Source organism: Saccopteryx bilineata, chromosome 7, assembly GCF_036850765.1.
Source record: "Saccopteryx bilineata isolate mSacBil1 chromosome 7, mSacBil1_pri_phased_curated, whole genome shotgun sequence".
NCBI classification, from domain to species: Eukaryota; Metazoa; Chordata; class Mammalia; order Chiroptera; family Emballonuridae; genus Saccopteryx; species Saccopteryx bilineata.
In genome coordinates this window covers 51,217,753-51,241,404 of record NC_089496.1, presented here as the reverse complement: position 1 = coordinate 51,241,404, position 23,652 = coordinate 51,217,753, and the positions used below count along the sequence as shown (strand labels likewise).

Sequence of the window (23,652 nt, the reverse complement as noted above, 5' to 3'; positions counted from 1 at the left end):
GTTATGTTGGGGTGTTGGGGAGGAGGGGTGGGACTCAGTTATTTTTATTTTATTTTTTTATAAACTATTTATTTTGATTGAGTTGATTGGGGGCGATGTTGGCTGATGGACTCGTATAGGTTTCAGGGGTACAGTTCTCCAGTTCGTCATCTTTATATTGAGCTGCGTGTTCTCCACCCCAAAGTCAAGTCTCCTTCCGTCACCGTTTACTCCCCCTTTCACCTCGTCCACCCCTCCCCACCCGCCTCTCCCTCGGCGAGTCACCACACGGTCGGTCGTCTGTGTCCCTGCGTCATTGAACGGAGCGCTTCAGTGGCCGCTGTCACTCCTAGGATAACAGCCAGACTCCCGACTGCGGTCTCTAGGGCCCTGCAGGCCTGGCCTCTGCTTCTCCAGGCTCGTCTCACACCATCCTTTTCCTCGTTCTCTGTGAGCAGCCACCTTGGCTCTTTTTGGGGTTTCCAGAGATGCCGCACTCCTAGCGCAGGTCCTTAGCGTGTATCACTCGCTACCTAGGTCTCAGACGTTCCTCTCATCGTTTTCAATCCACTCACTTTTACCCTCTCCTTAGAGCAGGGGTCCCCAAACTACGGCCCACGGGCCGCATGCGGCCCCCTGAGGCCATTTATCCGGCCCCCGCCGCACTTCTGGAAGGGGCACCTCTTTCATTGGTGGTCAGTGAGGGGAGCACATTGACCATCTCATTAGCCAAAAGCAGGCCCATATTTCCCATTGAAATACTGGTCAGTTTGTTGATTTAAATTTACTTGTTATTTATTTTAAATATTGTATTTGTTCCCATTTTGGTTTTTTTTACTTTAAAATAAGATATGTGCAGTGTGCATAGAGATTTGTTCATAGTTTTTTTTATAGTCTGGCCCTCCAAGGGTCTGGGGGACAGTGAACTGGCCCCCTGTGTAAAAAGTTTGGGGACTCCTGCCTTAGAGCTTCTTCCAGGATACATTTCCTCGCCTCCGTGAGTCCTTTTATGATTTGTGTCTTCAGACCTCTACGACAGTCATACTTGCATAAATTTGCCTCTTCTAACTCGAGTTTTACGCTGTAAGGCAAAAACCCATGTTAAGTTGTTGGTTACTAGCCCAGTGTTTGGCATACAAACTCTCATTAAATATTGGTGAATAACAAAGAAATGGTTACATTTTGGTTGAGGGAAGGCCTGATTGGAATGACATGTTTCTGCGTAAAAATGGCGGTGATTTTTGGACAGTCTCGGGAAGGTGGGAGGGCCCAAGGGTATGGGTCCCTATGTCCCAGACATACGGTGGAGACACCCTGAGCTATCCACAACCCAGCGGGTGGCGGCAGTTTGGACAGAGCTGAGAAAGAGAGCCAGTGTTGGATTTGGGGGTTGGACTTGGGTGCCCGAGAGGCAGAACGTGGGTGAGAATTTCTCCCCAAGCTCACAGTGGCACAAGGAGACAAAGCGGAAACCCAGGGTTCGGTTCTTGAAAGAACAAAGCCAACACCGAGATCACTGGGCCGGCACCAGGCACTTGGAGATGGATGGACATGGGTCAGGACTGAGAGTGACTTAGGAATCAAGGAGCCCTGGCCCCCACTGCTTGTTAGACAGTGGGTGTGTGGTACTTGGGCAGTTCACCTTGGGTTCAAGAGCCAGAGACGTACAGAGAGCAGGTCTCAGCCCCGCAAAGACTGGTCTATCATGCATGGTTTGTGGCTTGCCGAGACCTTTGGGGAAGAGAAGGTTTGTGATGAGTGGTCAGAGAATAGTTCTTTTCTTTCCAAGTTAAGCCAGAATCACAGCCTTCTTTGACACTTGCCATTTTCAGTCGCTCTCTGTGGAACTGAGGGCTTCCTCCCTAGACCTACCTGTGCCTTTAGCGTCCTCTGAGCCCATGCTGGGTTTGACCAGGCCAGGGAGATATTTATTGCTCAGTGGTGCCCCCTGCTGTGGAATAGGAATGTAGCAGCACCTCTGGAGTTTGTGACATTAACTTTGGTCATGCAACGGGGAGAATTTGGAGCAAGCAGAGGAGGATTCTGAGCACTTGTCAACGGGCTGAGCAAATCCAGGACATCCCCACAGAAATCCCAGTGTTCGGGATGCCGTGGGGAGGAGGTGCTAATGCACAGAAGAAGCGGGACCTAAGAACAACTGTGCTTTAAAATCTTCCACACACTTCCCGGCGTAATTACTTCATTCCAAAGATGTGCTCGGAACCACCACAGTCCCTCGGAGGAATGCCATTGCAGACTTTTATTTGGGGGCTCTCGGGGCCATTTAGATGGCAGATATTTCCAAAGGTATCCAAGGCATTCTTAGGAGAACTTAACAGTGTTTTAACGGGGAGTAGAGGCACAAGAAGAGCTGTTTATTTACTTCCGCAGAAGGAATCGGAGTGTGGGTCCTCCCAGAACCCCATCCCCACCCCGTCCTCCCGGCTGGGATGCACCCTGGCGTGCATGCCTTTCTGGCCATGTGAGCACGCAGGGGTGCATGTGCAGTTTCTGTGCACAGTAAGCGGTTACATGCTATTTTTTTTTTGAGCAAGAGCTGCACGTGAAGGGAAGGAGGGAAAAAGCAAACTCACCATCAAACCACAGTGGGGAGGGGGGGAGAGATGAGATTGCAGCCGATTATGGGTCTGGCAGCAGATGCTCCACACAGATCCAACTCGCCGCAGCCTGTCTGTTTCCATGGCAACGGAATCAGTAATTATTGAGCCCGGGCTCTCTCCCCTCATTTCTGCCAACCAGGTGGAGGCTGATGAATATGAACTATCCCCAGCCCATCACCAGCTTTCTTTCTTTTTTCTTTCTTCTCCCTTTTTCCCCCTTTCTTTTAGTTCCTTATAAAATAAAAGTGAGGGTATTGAGGCGTACACCAAGCAGGGGAGCTCTGTGTTGACTGGCAAAAGCCATCAGGCACTAACGTGGAAGCGAAGTTATATTTTTCCTCCTGCGATAGTGTATAAGCAGAGAGAGCTCTTCCTAGAAGAGCGGATTGATCTCTGAAGATGCTACATAAACGAGCAGGAGTTTCCCTGAAACGGAGGCTCCCTTTGATTGGCCGATCTCGCCGCCACTCCTGCCAATCGCAGCACCCCTGGGCTCCAGCTCCATAAACATAAGCACAGCTCCATGCTCGTCCTCCCGGACTTGGAAGTGTCTGCCAGTCCAAGGTGTGCGGCGCGCCTCCATTCACATGGCTCAACTGGAAACCTGTTTCGCCCACAAGCTTTCTCAGGAACCGGCTGGCGTTCCCGCACAGTGTCCTTCTGGGGGACGACTCTAAGTCATTGGGCGGCGGCGGCCGCTTGGGAAGCAGCAGTGTTTGGAGTTGGGAAAGATGCACTTACGGGAGCTTGGTGAGTAAACCTCTTGCCTTCCACATCTGTCCAGCGCTGGTATCAGCAGCCTGCGCTCAGAGGTAGCTTTGTCCTATTGTCTTGCAGAGGAAACTCTGAACTGGAGCAAGCTCGTGCGTGGGAAGCACAGGCAGCCCAGGATTCCGTGATGTGTGAGCTTCCGTGTGGCAAAGGCTGCGTGCATGGCTGGGGTATGAGTATGGTCGGATTTGTAGTAGACCGTGTGTTAGACTTGGACATCGGCTGGTCTAGTTGGGATGCGTGTGAGGAGTGGAGTTTTTGCTTTGCTTCCCGGGGTAGCGATCCATTTCCAAAGACGGGGCTTTATCACTAAATGTACAGGAGTCGTTGCAGGGAAGAGAGAGAAGGATGCAGGCACTGAGCCCAGCGGCGAGCCGCGAGCTGCTCGACTGTGCTGCCGGTGTTTGCATTGTGAAGAGAGATGTGATTACAATGGTCTGTCACACGCTCTTCAGACCCCCAGCACAAGGAAGCATCTCCCCTGCGTGTGCTGCTCTACTTGGCTCTGGAAATGTGCCACCGAGCTGGGCAGCCTCCCTTTCTTTTCTCATGAAAACAGTCTCCAAATTGAAATATGTTCTCTCTCTCTTTAAAAAAAAAAAAAAAAGATTAATTGCAAAGGGGTGTTGTGCGTTCAGACAAATCTTAGCTGTCAGAAATCATGTTGCAAAATGACTCTGTTTTGCATCCTTATTAAACCTCTTGAAAACCAGAAAAGGTTTGCAAAGTTATATCCAAGGATTGGCTCTTTGCCAGGGGAAATGGATGCTCTGAGCTACTGCTCTGTTCCCCCAGGGGGGTTCATTTTCTGACACTGGTGATGAAATTTTCAATTTCGTCGGGTGGAAGCAGGAAGAATAAGACAGCGTGGTTGTAAACAGGCAATGGAGAGCTAACGTGTAGAAGGGGAAACTCTTTGCCTGTAGGGACGCTTCTAGCTGCAAACTTAAAAATACATGCAGCCAGACAGAACTCAAGCACGGCATAGGTTTCCAGAGGAACCACCGTCCTTCCGACCGACCGTGGAGAGCAGAGGCACTGTCTCTGGTTCGGGTTCAGGGAGCGGGGGCCGAACCCGGGGCTCCCATCTCTGCCCGGGAACGTCCGCCGGTGTCTCTGTCTGTCTGCTGGTTTTTCATAGGCTTTATCCCTGCTACTTCTTTTATTTTTTTTAATGTGATTTCCTATCTTTTGTGCCAGGACTTGATGTCTTCTTCTATTTACAGTCCACTTGGGTTCAAATAACAGAGAGGAAAAGAGGGGGGGAGCATTTGTATCTGGTTTATAAAGAAATGCACATGAAGTAGTTGTACAGGGACGTCTTCCTGGCTTGTCCTTTAAAACAATGTCCTTTCGACAGGAGAGAGTGTTGCGGGTCTTCACGCGGCTCTAGAATGCAGTGTGCCGGGTCCTCGACAGGATCCGGGAGGAATGGGCAAAGGAAACACAGAGGGAGGCAGGTTCCGCCTGGAGAAGGCTTGCCCGGGAGAGACCTCCGCATCATGTGAGCCTTGAGACAGTGGGCTAATGCCCCAGGAGGAGAGGGACGGTCTCCTCGCTGTGGGTGACAGTACTCAACCTAGAGGGAAGCCAGCCCCTTGACCAGGTCGGGCACTCGTGCGTTAGCCGAAGACCTGTCTAGAACTGCAGGCGGGGCCTCCCGACGGTCGGCAGGTGTGCACAGGTGAGCCTCCTGGCTGCAGCGCACTCCTCAGCACACCTGGAGGCAGGCACCGCTCGGAGGCAATATGCTTCCCGTGGCTGTGCGCCGAGTGACGGTCACCTCATCAGAACGGCCCTCCATCCTGTTCTCGGTTCCTCCTCCCCCCCCGTCATGTCCCTGCATGCGAGCGAGGCCCTGGCACCTGTTGGCAAGGACGAGAGAAGAAACAGCCTTTTTATGGAAGCCGTAAAAATGCTAAAAAAAAAAAAATTAATAGTAGTTATTAACCTATTTTTGGATCATGGCAGTCGAAGAACTTGCAAGCTAGGAAACTCTCCCCTGGGCCTCAGGAAATACATTTAGGCGTAATCATGAAGCGCTTTGATGACAGCTCATTTCAGGGTCAAGGAGGATCTCTGTCCCGGGAGAACAGCCAAGAATTTATTACACCCTCAAGTTCAGCGTTTCCTCATTGCACATGGGTTCCCTGTCTCTGCCACAGCCCCTCTCGGTGACCCGCTGCCCCGGGCCCGCCGTCAGCACCTGGACGAGGCCCCGGGCGTTCTCGGCTGAGGCTCAGCAGCGACACTAGGACTTGGTGGTTTTCTCTCACCTGAGCTTGGAGGGTTGGTGCAACTAGAATTATGGGACTTGCAAATGTTCTTTCGTCTTCAGGTTTGTTTGTGGTTTTTTTTGGGGGGGGTTGTTGTTGTTTTTTTTGAGGATACTCTATACTGTTTCCCACAGAGGCTGCCCCCCATCTGCATTCCCACCAGCAGTGCACGGGGGTTCCCTTTTTTCCACACACGTGCCAGCACGCATTGATGTCAGCCATTCTGACAGGCATGAGGTGATATTTCACTCTGGGTTAATTTGCATTTTCCTGATGATTAGCCCCCCTGTGTGCATTGCAGTTCTGTGTACAACGGCCAAGATCTGGAAGCAGCCCAAGTGCCCATCAGTAGATGAGTGGATAAAAAAGCTGTGGTATATTTCTACAATGGAATACTACTCAGCTGTAAAAAAAAAGGGGGGGGGGAGAGAAATCTTACCTTTTGCGACAGCATGAATGGACCTGGAGAGCATTATGCTAAAGTGAAATAAGACAGGCAGAGAAAGACAAAAACCATACGATTTCTCTCCTATGTGGAATCTAATGAACAAAATAAATGAACAAACAGAATAGAAACAGACTCATAGATACAGAGAACAGACTGCCTGCTGTCAGAGGGGAGGGGGTTGGGGGACTGGGTGTAACAGGTGAAGGGAGTAAGAAAAAAACAGAAAGCACTCAGACATGGACCACAGTGTGGTGATCACCGGAGGGGCAGGGGATGGGGCGGTGGGAGAGCAGAGAGGGGGGACAAATGGTGACAGACGGAGACTGGACTTGGGGTGGTAAACACACAACACAACATACAGATGATGTGTTACAGAGTTGTACCCCTGAAACCTGCATCATTTCATTAACCAATGTCACCCCAATAAATGCAATAAAAAGAAAAAAACTGTTCTTTCAGGCACCAGAGCTCACCGCACCCTTGTCACTGATCTGTTCACGCCTGAGGAAGGGCTTCTTCCTGCTGCCTCTCCCTGGAATTTGTAGGATGTGGGACATAATAGAAAGATTAAATGTAGCGATATAAGAGAAATGGATTCCCCTAGGTCTTCAGGCGACCATCAGCATTGCAAGGTGCAGACAGCTAAGTTGAATCCAGTCCCTGACACGCAGCCCTGAGATTTGGAGAGGCAGAACTCCCCCCTCCCCCAGCCGCTGGAATAAAACCAGGCATGACAGGAATAGCTAACCTGCCGTGAGCATTTACTGTCTGCCAGGCACCCTTCAGTACATTTTAGGGGGGTGTAATAACTCACGGAGTTTTTACAACAGCTGCAACGGGGCTGTTTGTATACCTGTTTTCTGGATGGGGACATTGAGGCAGCGGAGCATTAGGAGCTTGCCCGTGTTTCTCCAGAGAGGGACCGGCAAACCCGAGGTGTTGTTCGCACGCTTGTCAGCTTCCTGGGTGCTGCATTCGTGTGTGTGGGGGGGTGAGTAGGGGAAGGGGGTCCCCTCGGCGCTCAGTCTGTCTGATGGAGTCAGGCCACAGGGAGATGAGTTCGGCAGTCACCGCAACAAGTCAGATTACAAAGGAATGTTGGGCTGGCTAGGTGAATCATTCATAATGCCATTGAGGAAAAGAAACTTGAGTTTGGTGAAAACTCGTCACCGAAAGGTGCCCCGTGTTCCCCCTCGCGTTACTGTGTGGCACGCCGTCTCATTCTGCAGAGCGTTTATTCGACTGGTGTGAACTGGGTCAGAGTCTGAATGAGACCAGCGCCCCCCGGGGCCTTCCGTGAGAGGTGGGAGGTCACCCGTTCCATGGCTGTCCTTTGCTTGCATTTGCCGGGAGTGACTTGCACGTTTCCATAGCAATGATGAGGGTCGTGAAGGGCCGGGAACAGCAGGGCAGCCAGTTTGGGAAGGTGGGTGACCCGCAATGGCTGCGGAGACCACCAGGGCTGCCGTGCTTTCTGAAGACCTTGTAAACAGGAGTGGCAGGCCCCGATCATAAGGGGGTCCCAGGTGGTGACAGTGACTCTACGTTCAGGGAGGCACTGAAGACTCAGATGAGTAGGCCTGGAAATCATTGAGCAACAGGGTTTTCAAATCGTGCCCATCAGAAGGGGGGGGTGACCGGAGAAGTGGAGGGGGGGCATGTGAGTCCTTCACCCCCAATTCCACCTGAGCATCTCTGTTTGTATCTGTTTTATCAGCTGGCCTTCTCATTGACATCTTATTAATTAAAAATGAAAGAGAAGGGGTTAGGTTGCTAAAACAAAAAGTTATTGATTTCAGAATGTCCAGTTTGACAAACTATAGAACTGGAGACCAGAGCTTTAAAGCAAGATCATATTGTTAGGCAAAAAATGTGATCTGTTGGGGTCCTAGCGGTCGGTTTTAACAACATGGGTTATTTGCTGTGTGTGCCCAGCGTGGCATACTTCCTACCACTACTCTGGGTATACGTGCAGGTGGAAGACAGTTTTACTACTATTCGAAGAATAATGTCCTACAGGGACACCATGACAGATGTCTTTCTGAGGCCAGCACTGTCGAGAAATAAAATGCAAGTTACATATGGAATGTCAGTGTTTTTGGTCATGACATTTGAAAAGTTAAAAAAGAAACAGGTGGGTTAATTTTCGTAATATATATGATTTCACCTAGTATCTCTAAGATATCTATTTCCATTCTCAACTTCAAAATTATTAACAAATATTGATACTCGAGTTTTTCATGTGGAGTCTGAACACACACACACACACACACACACACACATATATATATATATATATATATATATACACTTTACACTTACAGCACAACTCCGTTTGGGTACTGAGTTCTCACGGGAAATCCGTATTAGATTTCATAAAAATGTGCTGTTAATAATGTAGACTCACAGACACAAGTTGTTCCAAACAAACTTAAAATTTTTTTCCAGTAGTTGAAGTTTCACATTTAAATGATCTAAAATTCAGTGAAATTTCAGACTGAACTGCACAGTCCCAGCAGCCCCGTGTGTCGAGGTTCCGATAGCCACCTGTGGTCAGGGGCCGCTCCTCCGGCCAGTGCCGTGGCGGACTCCCAGAGGTCAGGGGCCGCTCTACCGGCCAGTGCCGTGGCGGACTCCCAGAGGTCAGGGGCCGCTCTACCGGCCAGTGCCGTGGCGGACTCCCAGAGGTCAGGGGCCGCTCTACCGGCCAGTGCCGTGGCGGACTCCCAGAGGTCAGGGGCCGCTCTACCGGCCAGTGCCGTGGCGGACTCCCGGAGAACTCTCCCCGGGCACCAGGCGGGCGCCTCTCTCACCTCACGGCGTAGCCGGGCACCCGCCTCTCTCTCTTACTTCCGTGATGTGCCCGGAAGACTTGCTCCAGGAACAGAGAGAGAACTGAACAGCAGTCCTCACCAGCAGGCTTACCTTCGGTTTTAACCATTGTCTACAGCAGGGGTCGGGAACCTATGGCTCGCAAGCCAGATGCGGCTCTTTTGATGGCTGCGTCTGGCTCGCAGACAAATCTTTAATAAAAAAAAATTATAACGTTAAAAATATAAAACATTCTCATGTATTACATACAATCCATTCATTTCCTACCGCTCATGTTCATGGTTGCGGGTGGCTGGAGCCAATCACAGCTGTCCTCCGGGACAACACCAAATTTTTATTGGATAATGCGTCATGTACACGGGTCGTTGTATGGCTCTCACGGAATTACATTTTAAAATATGTGGCGTTCGTGGCTCTCTCAGCCAAAAAGGTTCCCGACCTCTGGTCTACAGCAAACACCACGTGGGGGACAGCCTTGGTTTCTCCAGTACACTGTGTGACATGGAGAGAGTAAGAGGGTGTGCCCTCCTACAGCGGAAGGTCAGTGGTCACCATCTGTGGCATTTTTCAGTCCCCAGAGATCATGGCCCTGCCTTTCACAGTGCTTTGGGTCTGTGCCCCACAACTCAGTATGTTCAGGGAACACGGGTTTAATTTTAACACCAAGCAAGCAAACCATGATTGAGAAAGTAATTCTGCTGCAAACAGGTAATTTTCTATGAAGACAAGTATAAATTGAGACTCAGGGATGATTTAATTGCTGCTGGCCTGTTATTCAATTCTGCAAATTTTGTTTGGCTTGATCATGTTGACTAAGGCGTTCTTCCAGTTAATGTGGTCATAACATCCTTACCTTCAACATCAGATAGTATTCCTATTTTTCCACTCCGCCAAATTTTTTTTTTTTTTATGTGAAGCCAGCCATGAAAACGTCATCAACCTCTTCAATAACTAGATCAAAATCAAACCGCAAAGTCTTCTCAGAGGCATCTGGTCCCAGGCTCCTAAAGAAGTCCTATAACATGGATGGTATCAGCCAGATTTGCAAATGGATAAATAAAGCTCATGTAAAAAGCGTGGTCCACTAAACCTCCCACTAATAAAGAGCTCTTTTAGAAACTCCATGAAACACTGAGAAAAACAAAAGAAATATGTCCATACAGTTTAATACCACCCCTGTATCAGGTGTGGCTTATGGTCCCAGCTCGACCCATTTCCAGTATGATGGACCGTGTGTGTCCCCAAGGACTTAAAGCCTTGTGACATTGAGCACTCAACAAATGTTTGTTGGATGGAATTGGGTGGGCCTTTATGACTTCTTTCCTAATCTTGCCACTTCTTTCTTTTCATGCCATGACTTAACCCCCTTTGCTGAGGCCACACTGGCAGACGAGATAGATGAACCCACTGGCAGCATTGGAAGGGTGAGAGGACCAACTTTGGGAATCTGCTGATAACTTGGCCAGGCCAAGGTTCTCGCCCCCTCAGACATGAGTGAGGCGAGCACCATGGGGTTCCAGGGAGCACGGAGAAATAGCTATCCGTTCCGTAAGTTGTGTGATCGTTGCAACAACTGTCTTTGCGTGACCACCGGATTTTGAGGCCCACTGATCGGCTAGCTTATTTAAAGCCACCTGTGATGTAGAGTTGAAGGGCCAGGGAAGTATCTCTATAGTCAGCAGAGCAGTCATCTAGAGTCTGAGGCCCTGGGTGGTTGTCTCTGGTTTAGCAGCTGAATTCTGCAAGACGCTTAACCTTCCTGCCCCTCGGCATCTGTCTCCACACGGGTAATGAAGAGTGTAGCCTTGGCGTTTTGCAAGGTCACATGCGTGTCAAGCTTCCCAACAGCTGATTCTCTGGGGCTCACGCTCTGTGGATCACAGCAATCCTGCACACTTTACTCAGATGGAGCCTTGGAACCCTCCTCAGAACAGCAGCCACTTCCGAGCTACCCGAACTGGCTTACAGCCGACACTGATTTTTCCATCCCTTCCCCGTGTCCTCTCCTCCGCTCCGTGCCTCGTGCGAGACGTTGGAAGGTGCGCAGAGGAAGTTAGCATCGGGGTGCAGGCTTTCGGGCTTGGGGAGCGCGGGCTCCTCACTCACCTTCGCTCAGCTGCTCCGGGAGGCGTTGCCATCTGACAAGGTGGGGTGCAAGCCTGGCGCTTGGGAGCTCACTTCTCTGTTCCTTTGAGCTGCCAGTGATGAGAGACCTGTCAAGGAGAGCAGTTCACTGGCACCCTTCCCAGACCTGGAAGCATAATGAAATAAAGTTTCATCCTGACTTGGTTGGAATTGCAGCTGAACGTTTGAGATAGCATCTGGGGCGGTTCTAACGTCATCCGTTTGCCTGTTTGGAAGGAAGCACCCATCGGCTAATGGAACTCGGGCCTTCGGTCCGGTAGTCCAAGTCAGGGCCTCACGGGAGAGGTTATTCCTAACTAGAGCCGGCCAAGCCACGCGTCCCGCAGGTAACCCGGAGCCCGCTCACGTCTAATGGGCCGGCAGTGTGAAACCTGCATTTTCAGGAACTTGATCAAACCAGGACCTGGTCTGAAAGCCGCCACCCGTAGACCTGGACCTAGTGAAGATTAAGGGTGCAGTCCGAGGCTCGGGCTCTGCAGATGCTGTGGCCCTGGCTTTAGAGTGTGCTGGGGGTCAAGGGGCAAAAGCCCTTCTTCTAGATGCTGTGAACCAGGCTCAACTGGCCCTTCGAGGTAGACCCAGGAAAGTTTGCAAAGACCACCCCTGACGGGCAGTCCCTCTGCCCTCTCGGAAATTCCTCGAATGTTACAGCCATGACTCCTTACCCTCCCTGAACCTTGGTCTGCTCCTCTGCAGAAAGGGGAGTGCTGGTGCGTTTCTCACGGGGCTGCTGACGAATGAGCACTAGAGTGAAGTCTGTGAGTGATTAGTCTGCCGTGTGCCTTGCACAGAGAGAAGAGTAGGATTATACTCCTTGGGCAGAAGACATTTGTTTTTCAAATCTCACCAAATGTCTAGCTCAGCTCTGTGGCTATGGATGGTTCTCTAATGGGACAGCCAGAGTGTCAGGAGGGTGCGTGATACATGCCTCAACCCTGCTAGCTCTGGGGCCTCCCAGGGAGAGTAGAGCACTGTGTCCGGAACCAGGTTGGGGGGAGGCGGGGCAGGGGGGAGTCCCAGCCTAGCCACCACTGACGTCTTCTTTATCACCCGTTCATCAGTCTTGTTTCTCATGGATAAAATGCACATATTATCTACTCTACCCGATGTATGGAACAGATGAATGGCTGTACCCCATGTGCTTTGTGCATTCGTCACATAAGGTGTTGCTCTTGTTATTTTAAAGCTGATATCTCCTAGCAGCTCAACCTTGTTTATTGAGGAAGAATAATTGGGAAAACGTTTCTGGAGCCAGAACAGCAGAAGCTCCCACCCAGGTGGTGGTGATGTGCACTTACTTCCCTGATTCCGGAAGCCGGTTAAGATCAAAGAGTGGTGCGCCTCTAGGCAGAGGCCTGGCCTGGCCACTTTCAGGAAGGCTGGGACCAGCCAGGAATAACTGGTCCCTGCAGACAGCCCATAACTCTTTCTGGATAGCCAAGCCGTAGCCATCCTGCCCCAGATTGGCCTTGCTTCTTCTTTGCTTTGGGAGATGTGCACCTTTTTGGTTCTTCCATGTGCAGATTCCCAGCGCTGCTCGGAACCTCCCCTCCCTGCCCTGTCCCCTGTGCCACGCCCCACATGCCCCTGAATAACGCAGTCCATCAAGAGACGAGAAGGTTGGACTTCCTCCTTTGTTGCATTGGGTTACCTGTATAGAGCAACCCCCTGGCATCCTGGATCTTGAAGAAACCTGAGTCCTGGGATGGCAGATGGGTTCCATGTGGTGACAGCATGGGGTCACTGGTGCTGGCTGTGGGGGGGGCTTCCACCTGGTCTCACTGGGTGCATGGGCAGGGCAGGAAGGACGGCGGCATGTAGTTCCCTCATTACAGGGAGGGAAGCGAGGCTCAGGGAAAGTCACTGACTCACTAACAGGTCTCCGTTCATGTGTCCCTGCTCCATGAATTGCTTCAACCACCAGTATTTGCTGAATGCCCAGTTCTAGGCCCCGGTATTATCTCTGAGCTGAGATGATCTGTGAGCATGCAGGATTAACCTGCACGGACATTTATTTTTCAGGCAACCATTAGCCTCAAAACTGGAATCGCCCAGAATATAGAAACTAAAATAAAAATAAAAAAAATTTAATTCCAACAGGCCACAGTTACTTACATAATATTCACTCATGTATTTATGAGTTCACCTTCGCATTCATTCCCATGCCCCTTCCACCAAGAACAAATAACCCCTCCCCAAAGCTGGCTTCTGGAAGGTTCTTTGAAAGCCACCTGAAAGCAGTTGCTGAGAACACACAGGCCAGTGGCTGCCCTCGCCACCCGCCTTGCCCCCCGGGCTGCGGCGCGGGCGCGGAGTCATGGAGGAGATCACCAAGGAGAACCGAACCGTAGAACCGCGCCCGAGAGCTGGGCACGATCCTCGTGGTGCAGAGCAGCCCGCAGGATGGCACCCAGACGGACCGAACACTTCCCGCTGGACCAGACGTCTCTGAACATTGCCAAGGGAGGAAGAATTCGCAGCCGTGGCGACAGAGAGAGAGAGAGAGAGAGAGAGAGAGCTGTTGTCACGGCCTGTCGCCGGGGCAGAGGTATAAATGGCAGTGGATAAGACAGTCGCTCAGCCCCAAGTCAGAGCGCCCTGGTCAGGGGACAGTGGTCACCCCAGCTGTGTGGGGAGGTCCGTCTGTCTCCCGCCCCTGGTGTAACCGCCCTTCATAGGCGCGCCCCCAGCCGCTGTCTGCAAGGCCAGAGCCGTGTCAGAAACATTCGATTGGTGGTTATAAGCATCATGTCCTCTGTGTACCAGGTACTCGGCGTACACACAGGTTCTTCGAATGCATTTTACCAAATCTTTATTTAGGTTTCATTTTTAGTATCACAATTATTTAAAAATCACTGTATGCAGTGATCCTTCAGGACGTACGTTTTTATTGGAGAGTGCCTCCCCCCTGCTCCGAGGGCGGGGGACTGGGAATCACAGAGACTTCAGCGCGACTCCTAGTCTCTGTCCTTCTTCCCAGCCCGGTCTCGGGGAGGGCGGGCGTTAGGAGCAATGTCAGAAGGCCCTCTGTCCATTTTACAGAGAAGTGAACAGAGGCATAAAGAGTTCGCTTTATTACCCATCCAGGAAGTGGCAGAGCGAAGGGCATGTCCAGGCCTGTCTGATTCCCATGCCCACGTGCCCCATCTCGGCCTCACCGCTGGCGGGCTGACGTAGCTGATGCATTGGAAACCTGGTCTCCAGCTCCCGCCGGGGTGCTCGGTCCCCCGAAGAGACTGAGGACGTTTCAGGGGAGAGCAGGCGTGGGTCGTGCTAGGGTAACCCATGTGTCCACTCTTGGCTTCCACGTGCATTTCAGAACGGACCCTCTGGAGCTGGCACTGGGGACCCTCCCAACACCCTTCTGCCCCACCCCCCGTCCCCATCAGACCTTCCGTGGCAGGCTGCCCAAAGTGTATAAACCTTTCTTGGGAGTCAGACCAAGGGACGCGGGACAGATCCTTCAACTAGGGATCCACAGATGCAACCCCACCTCAGGAAGAGATGCATTCCCAGTGACATCTTCCTCCTGGATCTAACAGTCATCAGCATTTGTAGTGTATTTGTTGTAATTGTACTTGTTCAACTCAGTCAAGAAGAATGTTTTTGGTTCAGCCTTCTGTTCACAGGAAATATAGTTTAAATTAGATTTTAGCACATACATACATATATATATATACATATATATATATGTTGTTTCAAAGACGTAGAATTATATATTGCTAGTTGACTTTTAAACATAGACTTCTGTATGGGTAGAATCTAGATCATGGGAAAATGGGAAGCGGAGTGGGAATCTCATCCTGGGACAGGGGTTGGCAAACCACGACCCACAAGTCAAATCCAACCCACCGCCTAGTCTTGTAACTGAAATTTCCTAGAGCACGGCCATGCCCACTTGTCTGCGTGTGGTCTGTGACGGCTGTCCTGCTACGACGGTGTTGCTGGACAGCCTGTGACAGAGGCTGCTTAGAAAGCCTAACCTGACCGTGGTCTTCACATCAAGAGTCTGCTGACCCAACATGATGATGTAAAAACTTCCAACTGCTACAGGAGAGCTTATTCATGTATTCTTAAGTGAGTAATTATGGGTATCAAATTACTATTTATAGATGATAGATAATATATGTATATAGATATTTCCAAGGATACATTTAAAAGTAATGTGATGGCTTTATTTTATTTATTTATTTATTTTTTTATTTTTTTGTATTTTTCTGAAGCTGGAAACGGGGAGAGACAGTCAGACAGACTCCCCCATGCGCCCGACCGGGATCCACCCAGCATGCCCACCAGGGGGCGACACTCTGCCCACCAGAGGGCGATGCTCTGCCCCTCCGGGGCATCGCTCTGTTGCGACCAGAGCCACTCTAGCGCCTGGGGCAGAGGCTGAGGTGCCATCCCCCAGCGCCCGGACCATCTTTGCTCCAATGGAGCCTCGGCTGCGGGAGGGGAAGAGAGAGACAGAGAGGAAGGAGAGGGGGAGGGGTGGAGAAGCAGATGGGCACTTCTCCTGTGTGCCCTGGCCGGGAATCGAACCCAGGACCTCCGCACGCTAGGCCGACACTCTGCCACTGAGCCAACCAGCCAGGGCCATGACGGCTTTATTTTAAAATATTAATAGTGTAATACACTGAACATTCTCTTCTGTGCAACTGTTTCAAATTTGATTAAAAAAAAAAAATTCTGACGTCAACTTAAAAATGTGTGACAGGTACACCGATTTTTTTTTTTAATCAGAGGGTTAGGAGACCACAGCCCTAGGTGACAGGATCAGGGATGTGGCTCTCCACAGCTCAAGGCCATCCTGTGATGGATGGGAGCTTGTTTCTTTCTCGCAGAGCAAATCGGGCCCCGTGTGAGTGCTTTGGACGTCTCTCAGGCTGTTCCCCTGCAGCCCCCAGGGGCCTCTGATAGAAACCTGGGACTCTCAACAGGACATTGCCGAAGAGCGGCGGCTTAATGTCCGGTTCAGTCCTGTGGATGAGAAACATCCTCCCTGAGCCGCTGCACGGTCCCTGCCGCCCTCAGCCTGCTGGGAGATGGAAGGACCAGCAGGGCTGTTGAGGCTGAGCCTGCAGGATGGTGAGCCCTGTGGGGGCCCCCGCTGCACCGACGGCAGGCGCCCCCCAACCCCTGGAGGTATGAACCTGCCCGGTGACCTCGGTGCACGGTATGGGTTGAATTATGTCCTCCCCAAACAGAGGCATGCTGGTCTTAACCATCAGCGGGAGAACACAGCTTTACAGGGGTAATCAAGTTAAACTGAGGTCCGCGGAACGGGCCCTAACCCTGGATGAACCGGTGTTCTATGTAAAGGGTAAATTTCAACACGGGGATGGACACGCATTAAGGAGATGTGAAGAGACACAGGAAGAAGACAGCCACCTCCCTGCAGGCCGAGGAGAGAGCCTGGGGCGGATGCTTCCGGCACAGTCCCAGGAAGGGCCACCCCTGCTGACGCCTTGAGTTCAGCCTTCGGACCTCCAAGGCTGTGTCACAGGACATCTCTGTGGTTTAAGCCGTGCCCTCTGTGGAGCTTTGTTACGGCAGCCTTGCAAACTAACACGCGCAGTGGCTAAAACACGGACTCCCTTACAGATTTCCCAAAGCCCAGTGGTTTTGTGTTGAGTGTAGCTCCATGTTGAATATACTGTATGACATGGGCCATTGGAAGACAAGGTGTTGTCAGTGTGTGTCTAAGACCTGGCCGCTAGCCCCCCCTCCCCCTTCTACAGTGGGTCAGCAGAGCAGTTAAGAGCTGTGTGACCGAGGGGCCCCGAACGGCCTCACTTGTTCCCCAAAACAATAACAGTACCAGCCTTGTTAGGTCATTGTAAAGACCAACTGACTTAACTTGTCACACTCTTAATATTCGGTGCATATTAAATGCTCCACCGTGAGAAAAGCTCGTCGTATTGGCCTCTGCTGAAGACCACCCCGGACCCACAAGTCACCTAGCAAGTCCTGCCCTTATCATGCTGGGAGTTTTATTTATGAAATGACCATATCAATGTTTGAAGTGGGAGGGGGGGGCAAAAATCAATGATTGTCTTTTCTCTCTCCTTTTTAATCCTCTCTTATTCTTAGAAAGACTAATATTTGAAAACAGCTAGCATGCCTTACTAATCCTTTTTTTAAAAAGCCGTCACCCTGGTACCAGTTGGCAGTTATATTTCATCAGTCACCGGAGATCATGGATAAACTCTCTGGTCTTTTTACCCTTCGAGCTAATTAGGCTTTGGACAAACAGAGCAAGTCACAGAAGCCAAGCGCAGCTGACCAAACACATGGCAGAGAGTAAATTTGGTGGGTAAATAACGCGGAGCTTGGCTCTCTCTCTCTCCATTATATTGCTTTTCTGTGTCCCCGGAATCTCAGCGGTCTTTCCTTCCCAGTAGCTGGTAGTCAGGTGTTTACAACCCTTCAAAGCAATAGGAAAATGCGACTAATCACACCAGCTATCTCCTCCCTTCCTAACCACCCCCCCCCATTTAAAATGACTCCTCTTCTGTTTTCACATAACTAGCCCAGTCGGACTCCAATGACTTAAGTGTATCTTCCTAGACCCTTGTTTAACAGACGAGGGAAACTTCCCTAATCCCCACCTGAAATATGGTTTTTGTCAATGTGATTTAACTACCCATACCCGCTAAGACTTTCTCACACCTCCACGGGGCACCTTTAATGGCTCCCCTGAGCCCAGCGGCCTGTTGGGTATTTACAGATGATTCTCATACCCTGTTAGACAGGGTTTGAGAAAACTCAGTATTTTTAGATGCTTCGTTTTTTTGGCTAAAGAAGGTCTCTCCAGGTTGCCCTCTTTGAACCCTCTTCAGTTGCAGTTCTTCTCCCACTGAGTCTCACACGGTTTCACCAGTGAGTCCTCGGTAATTGTAGGGAGACCCCCTCTCCTGGGCTGGGGCCATCTACTTGGCAGAGGTGTCCATGACCTTCTGAGTGACAGCTGTTTCTTCCCAACCCCACGGGGCAGAGTCCTAGAGGAGAAGGGATTCCAGGTTGAATGACCAGCTGTGATACTGCATGACCACATACCTAAGTCGCCCGGGTCTCGGTTTGTGTCCTTGCCTTGGGGGAGACAGGAAACCCTTTAGCTCATGGTTCAGAAGAGTAGGAAAAGTGTGGTCATTTTTCATGGTCATCAATGTTCATTGACTCAACAAAACATTTATCAAGGGACTACTAAGTACCTGGCACTGTGCTGGCTAAATGAGAGGACTCCAGCAGGAATACAATCTAGATTTTGTTCTCAGGGATCTTAGAAAATTGTGAGAAGTTTACAAGATGGTAAACCATGTTTAACAGTATTGAAAGCAGTGATTCTTATCCTGTGGTGCACGTTATAATCGCCTGTTGATTCTTTTAAAAGTCGAGAGACTCAGGATCACCCCAACTTTATAAAGCAGAATCGCAAATAAAGGCTTCATTCTGTTTTAAAACAACAACAACAACAGCCCCCCCCACACACACACACACACTTCAACAACAACACCTGCCTCAGGTGACTCGGATGTACACCAAGTTAAAACATAGCACTAGAGAGGAAATGAAAGGTGACAGACCTACCTATTGTGGCCATAAACATACACTAGGTTTATCTTCCTGTGACAAGGTAAGACTCTTAAGCTGGATTGAAAAGCAATATATGGCCATCTTCTACGCATAAAACAGTCACCTTAGTAAATGATAGAAAAAGATGTAAAGGAAAAATACAGCACACCAACGGGAAGAAAAGAAAACAGGAAGGGCAATGTGGACATCAAAGGAGAAGTTAAGCTGGAAAGCCCTTAAATAGGACAAAGGATCATTTCACAGATAGAACATTCAATTAAAATAAAAAATAGAATAGTCATATGTCTTTATTCATGACATATCAATGTCACCCAAAGAAAAAGAAAGAAGAAAAACTAGAAATAGGTGAAGAGATTGGCAAAAAATATAGCTGGGATAAAACATCATTGCATTATAACTATTTTATGCTTCGAATATAGCATACAAAATATTTTAAATAAAATTAATTAAAATATGTAGGTGTGAGACCTGTTGACCTTGAATAGATATATCCCTGAATGGTGTAGGAAGAAGAGGCAAACATTAGGTACATAGTGAGTTGACACCTTGCATTGAAAATATGCCTTTTGTTCAGGAATCCAGGCAACTATTTTTTTTAAAAAAAAATATGTCACTTACATGGCCCAAAGCCCTTAATAAATTCTGAAAGTCATAGGCTTCTGAATAGCTGTTGAATCAAAGAGGAAATCAAAGCTACTATTAGAGGTTATTTAGACAATGCTAACAATGGAAACATGGCATGACAAAACTTTAGAAGACACAGCCAAAGCTGTCCTCAGATGGTATACTTATAGCCCCCAAAATCAGTACTTTTAAAGAAAGAATGAAAATAAAGGGGCGTTCCCTGGTGGTCTAGTGGTTAGGAAAATAAAGGAATGAAGAACTTAACTCAAGTGAGAAAATAACAACAAAAGAACAAAGAAGGCAAGAGGAAAGATATCGTAAAAAAAACAAACAAACAAAAAAAACTAGAAAATAGAGGAATAATCGAATCAATGTGTGAATCCAAGAATTATTTCTATGAAATAACTGATAACAACGGGCAATATTATCGAAGAAAATATAGAAGAAACATGAATGAACAAATTTATCATTGAAAATATGATGAAAACAGGCTTGAGAGGCGGAGGGAAAAGACAGGCTAGCTGAGACAGGCTGTCTTTCTAAAACCTGGGATCTTTGGCGGCCAATGCTTCCATCAGGAGCCTTTTATCATTGATTCGGTAGGAAGTCAGCTGGTCCATGCAAGATACTTGAATCCCCACCAAAACCAGTGGCACTTACCCACCCAGGGACACGGGCTTCTTTTCCTCCTTTTGTTTCTGTATCCTTTCTTTCTGTTATTCTCAGCTTCTGAAAGCAATCATCAACCTCCCTTCCCTCTACCAGAAACACAAACTTTGGCCAACACTCCCCCTAGTGGCAATAATAACAAATCTCCTAATGTCGCCAAGAGCCCCTGCTGAAAACTCGGTGGCCGATCTGGGATAAATAAGTCACTTGTTAGTGAGCCAAATCGCTAGGCTCCACCTCAGGGGAGCGTCTTAGAAATCGGTATCTATTCTTTTTTGAATAAGTAGCCCCAGTGATTAAAATATGTAGGTGTGGGACCTATTGACCTTGAACATATATATCCCCCTGAACGGTGTAGGAAGAAGAGGCAATATGAGAAGAAATAAATTCTTGTAAACAAACTTAGTATTAATTTGCAGAAAGAGTAGAGGCCGGAGGTGTTTGCATTAATTTCCCACAATGAACACTTTCGAGAGAACGCCAGCTTCTCCTTTTATTCCTTTCACTCCGTGCGAAGCTATGAGAACATTTAGGTAATGTTGTTAACCAGTGTTACCCAATGCATTTCCTTTAGAAACCTGAGTTATACCTGGGCATTGTTGCTTTGCCGTCCTCCATTTATCTTCCTGTGCATCCTCCGTACCTTAGAGTTTCTCTCCAGTTTCCAGACAGCCAGACCATTAGGAACAGCCTTCTGATTTAATCAGCAGGCAACTTATCATGTTTTCCAGATGGTTAATGGATCTCTTAAATAAAACTGGTCCTAACGCTAACTGGTGTTTCTATTCTGGTCCCTTTTCAGAGTAATTTGTTTCATGGCCCGAGTTCCTTTTCATTATTTTTCTATAGTCTTTGGTGGGCTCTATCTACCATTTCTTTGTTCGGAACTGTCCAATAGCACACCCGTTCAATTCATTGGTGCGGAGAGAGAGAGAGAGAGAGAGAGGAGACTGTTCCTATGAACATCAACACGTTGCCCAAAGCATGGACCGTTCACACATAAAGTCGCAGAGAACAGCTTTGTCACCGCAGCCGAAGGAGAGGAAAGAGCCTTGTTGCTGTGGGGTCAGGTCCTGGTGGTGTCCCTTGCTGCTCCTACTCTGGGAAGGGCTATCCCCTTCACACAAAACAGAATCCCTTGGGGAGCTGTATGTATATGATGACTTTCCAGGGGTCCCACGGGAAGAGCCACGGTCTTGACATTCACTGCTGCACGAAGGATTCCAAATATCAGGAACCTTCGAGCCGAAGCACAGATTTCGGTCGGAGCGCCGTTTCACGAGGGGTTTCCAGGGCAGGCACAGTTAGGTCATATAAAAGTGACATTAAAACTCAGCATGGGCAGAGCGCCCCTGAGCAGGACTTCGGCAACAAGGAGTGGCTGGACGTCGCAAGGTGACGTGGGCGGCGAATGGCGTGGGCGGTGAATGGCGTGGGCGTTCCGAGAGCAAGGCAGGCAGAGGTCCCGAGAGTGAACGGAGGGGCCCCAGGAAGAAGATGGCTCTGTGACGACAGGCACCGTCCTCTGTGTCTTCCATGGCTTGCCCGAGATGATTTGGCAGAGTTTAAAAATAAATGAACTGTATTCACTTTTTTTTTTTCCTTTGGAGCTTTGCTTTGAAGGCATTCTGTATGGAAAAATAATGAAATACTAACACAGTCAGGGCGGGAGTGGGGGGATCAAGACATGAACACATAAATGTTCTGTTCTTTTATATAATAATAGCAAATAATAGCCCACCCTCCTTTTGCAGGGGGGATACGCCGGGTTCCAATTAAGGCTGTGTCACACATACCAACGGGACTCTTCAAAGAGATGTTAATTATCTGCTGGGTAATGCGGGGGAAATGGTGTTCTGCATGGTTTTGAGTAGCATTTGAACCTTTCCGCCGTGATCTTTACACTAACATTTAGTGATGGGGATTAGGTGGGTTTTTTTTATCAGCCACTCAATTCCGATTTTCTCTTTTTTTTTTTTCTTTTCTGAAGCTGGAAACGGGGAGAGACAGACAGACTCCCGCATGCGCCCGACCGGGATCCACCCGGCACGCCCACCAGGGGTGACACTCTGCCCACCAGGGGGCGATGCTCTGCCCCTCCGGGGCGTCGCTCTGTTGCGACTAGAGCCACTCTAGCGCCTGGGGCAGAGGCCGAGGAGCCATCCCCAGTGCCCGAGCCATCTTTGCTCCAATGGAGCCTCGGCTGCGGGAGGGGAAGAGAAAGACGGAGAGGAAGGAGAGGGGGAGGGGTGGAGAAGCAGATGGGCGCTTCTCCTGTGTGCCCTGGCCGGGAATCGAACCCAGGACTTCTGCACGCCAGGCCAACGCTCTACCACCGAGCCAACCGGCCAGGGCCTCAATTCCGATTTTCAGTACTAACTGCAGACTGGATTCTTTTACAGACGGATCGTTCCTGTCACTCGTGGCCTCTCGCTTTTTGTTTTAGCTGCAGAACGCTTTTCTTCTCAACAACAGAGCGGACCCTCCTTCTAGAGCCCATGACAGCGCAGCTCGGCTCTGGGGAGGGAGGGAGGCTGGACGTCTCAGATTCGTCACTGCATGTTCATCTCAGGGCGGGGGGGGGGCTCCCCTGCTTGTCCCCGCAGCCCAGTTTGAAGCCGTCTCTGGAGGAGACGACAAGTTCACTTCTCTGTATGTTGGGGGTTGGCAGAGAATGCCTTTTATGATTCATTCATTCTTTGATGGGAGAAGACGTTTATTTATTCAGTGCCTGTGATAAGCCAGGTCCTCCTCTAGGCCTGGGGATGTAGCAGTGAGTAGGAAAGACCGTGAGCCTGTTCTCTCTGGGCACAGCGCGGGGACAGCCAGGCCACCGGGGAAGTGGCAGGTGCTATGAAGAAATATTGGAGGATGGGCCATGAGAGGGGTTGTGGGGAGGGGACTGAGTAGGGGGTAATGGTCAGGGAAGGCCTGTCTGAGACACGCGCATGCTCAGGAAGTGTGGTCACACCCAGAGCGTGGGGAAGAGTGTTTCAGGCAAAGGAAGTTCCCGAGATCCCTGTGGCCGGGGTATTTCAGCACACCCCTGGGCTGGTGCGGCCGGCGGCTGCAGCCCAGCGAGGGTGTGGGGTGCTGGGCCCGCGTGGGCGGAGAGGTCAGGGTAGGCCAGTCCGTGTCCGGAGCGGCTGGTAAGCCCTGACAGAAATCCCCTAGTTCTCATTTTATTTTAAGTTCGCTTTTATAGCCTGGTTTAATTAATTGTTCCTAAACTCCTTATGAGTAAGCTCTTTATATTTGTATTCCATTGATTCCCCAGATGGCTTTGAGGTAAACTCACACACGTGATGTGTAAACACTGGTCCATTCAAATAAAAGGTCAAGACCAGGGAGAGGGAGCAGAAGGTAATAGCGGGACTGAGAATTCAAAAGGTAGTTTCGTGTTTCTGCAGAGAACACGGTTGGCTTATTTCATCCGGATTAGTTAAGAAGGAAGGTTAGAGGTTCTTAAGGGGAGAAAATTCTAAAATAAATCCTAAACAGAATGCATTCCATTCGGGGCCTTATGCCGGGGACATCAGTCATTCCCTCCGTGAATATTGATTGCATAGCTAATATACGCAAACTGTTGCCACTCGAGGGGCTACAGACCTTCCTCTGCCACACTTTCTGCCTTCTGGGAGCTGGTGGTTTAGTAGGGTAGACAGCACGCGTGCACAGATAACTTCGCCAAAGG

At 49.7% G+C, this 23,652-nt stretch overlaps 1 protein-coding gene across 12 annotated transcripts in view; it reads left to right on the top strand.

Moving 5' to 3' along the window:
• ELMO1 (engulfment and cell motility 1) overlaps positions 1–23,652 on the top strand; it is a 485,801-nt gene that overhangs the window by 354,957 nt on the left and 107,192 nt on the right. The window contains exon 1 of one of the 12 annotated variants that reach the window (XM_066239183.1): positions 3,053–3,350. The exons of the other annotated variants lie outside the window; for them this stretch is intronic. The gene's annotated coding sequence lies outside the window, so the exon portion shown is untranslated. Of the gene's footprint in view, positions 1–3,052; positions 3,351–23,652 lie in introns of those variants that run through there. 12 annotated transcript variants of the gene reach the window in all.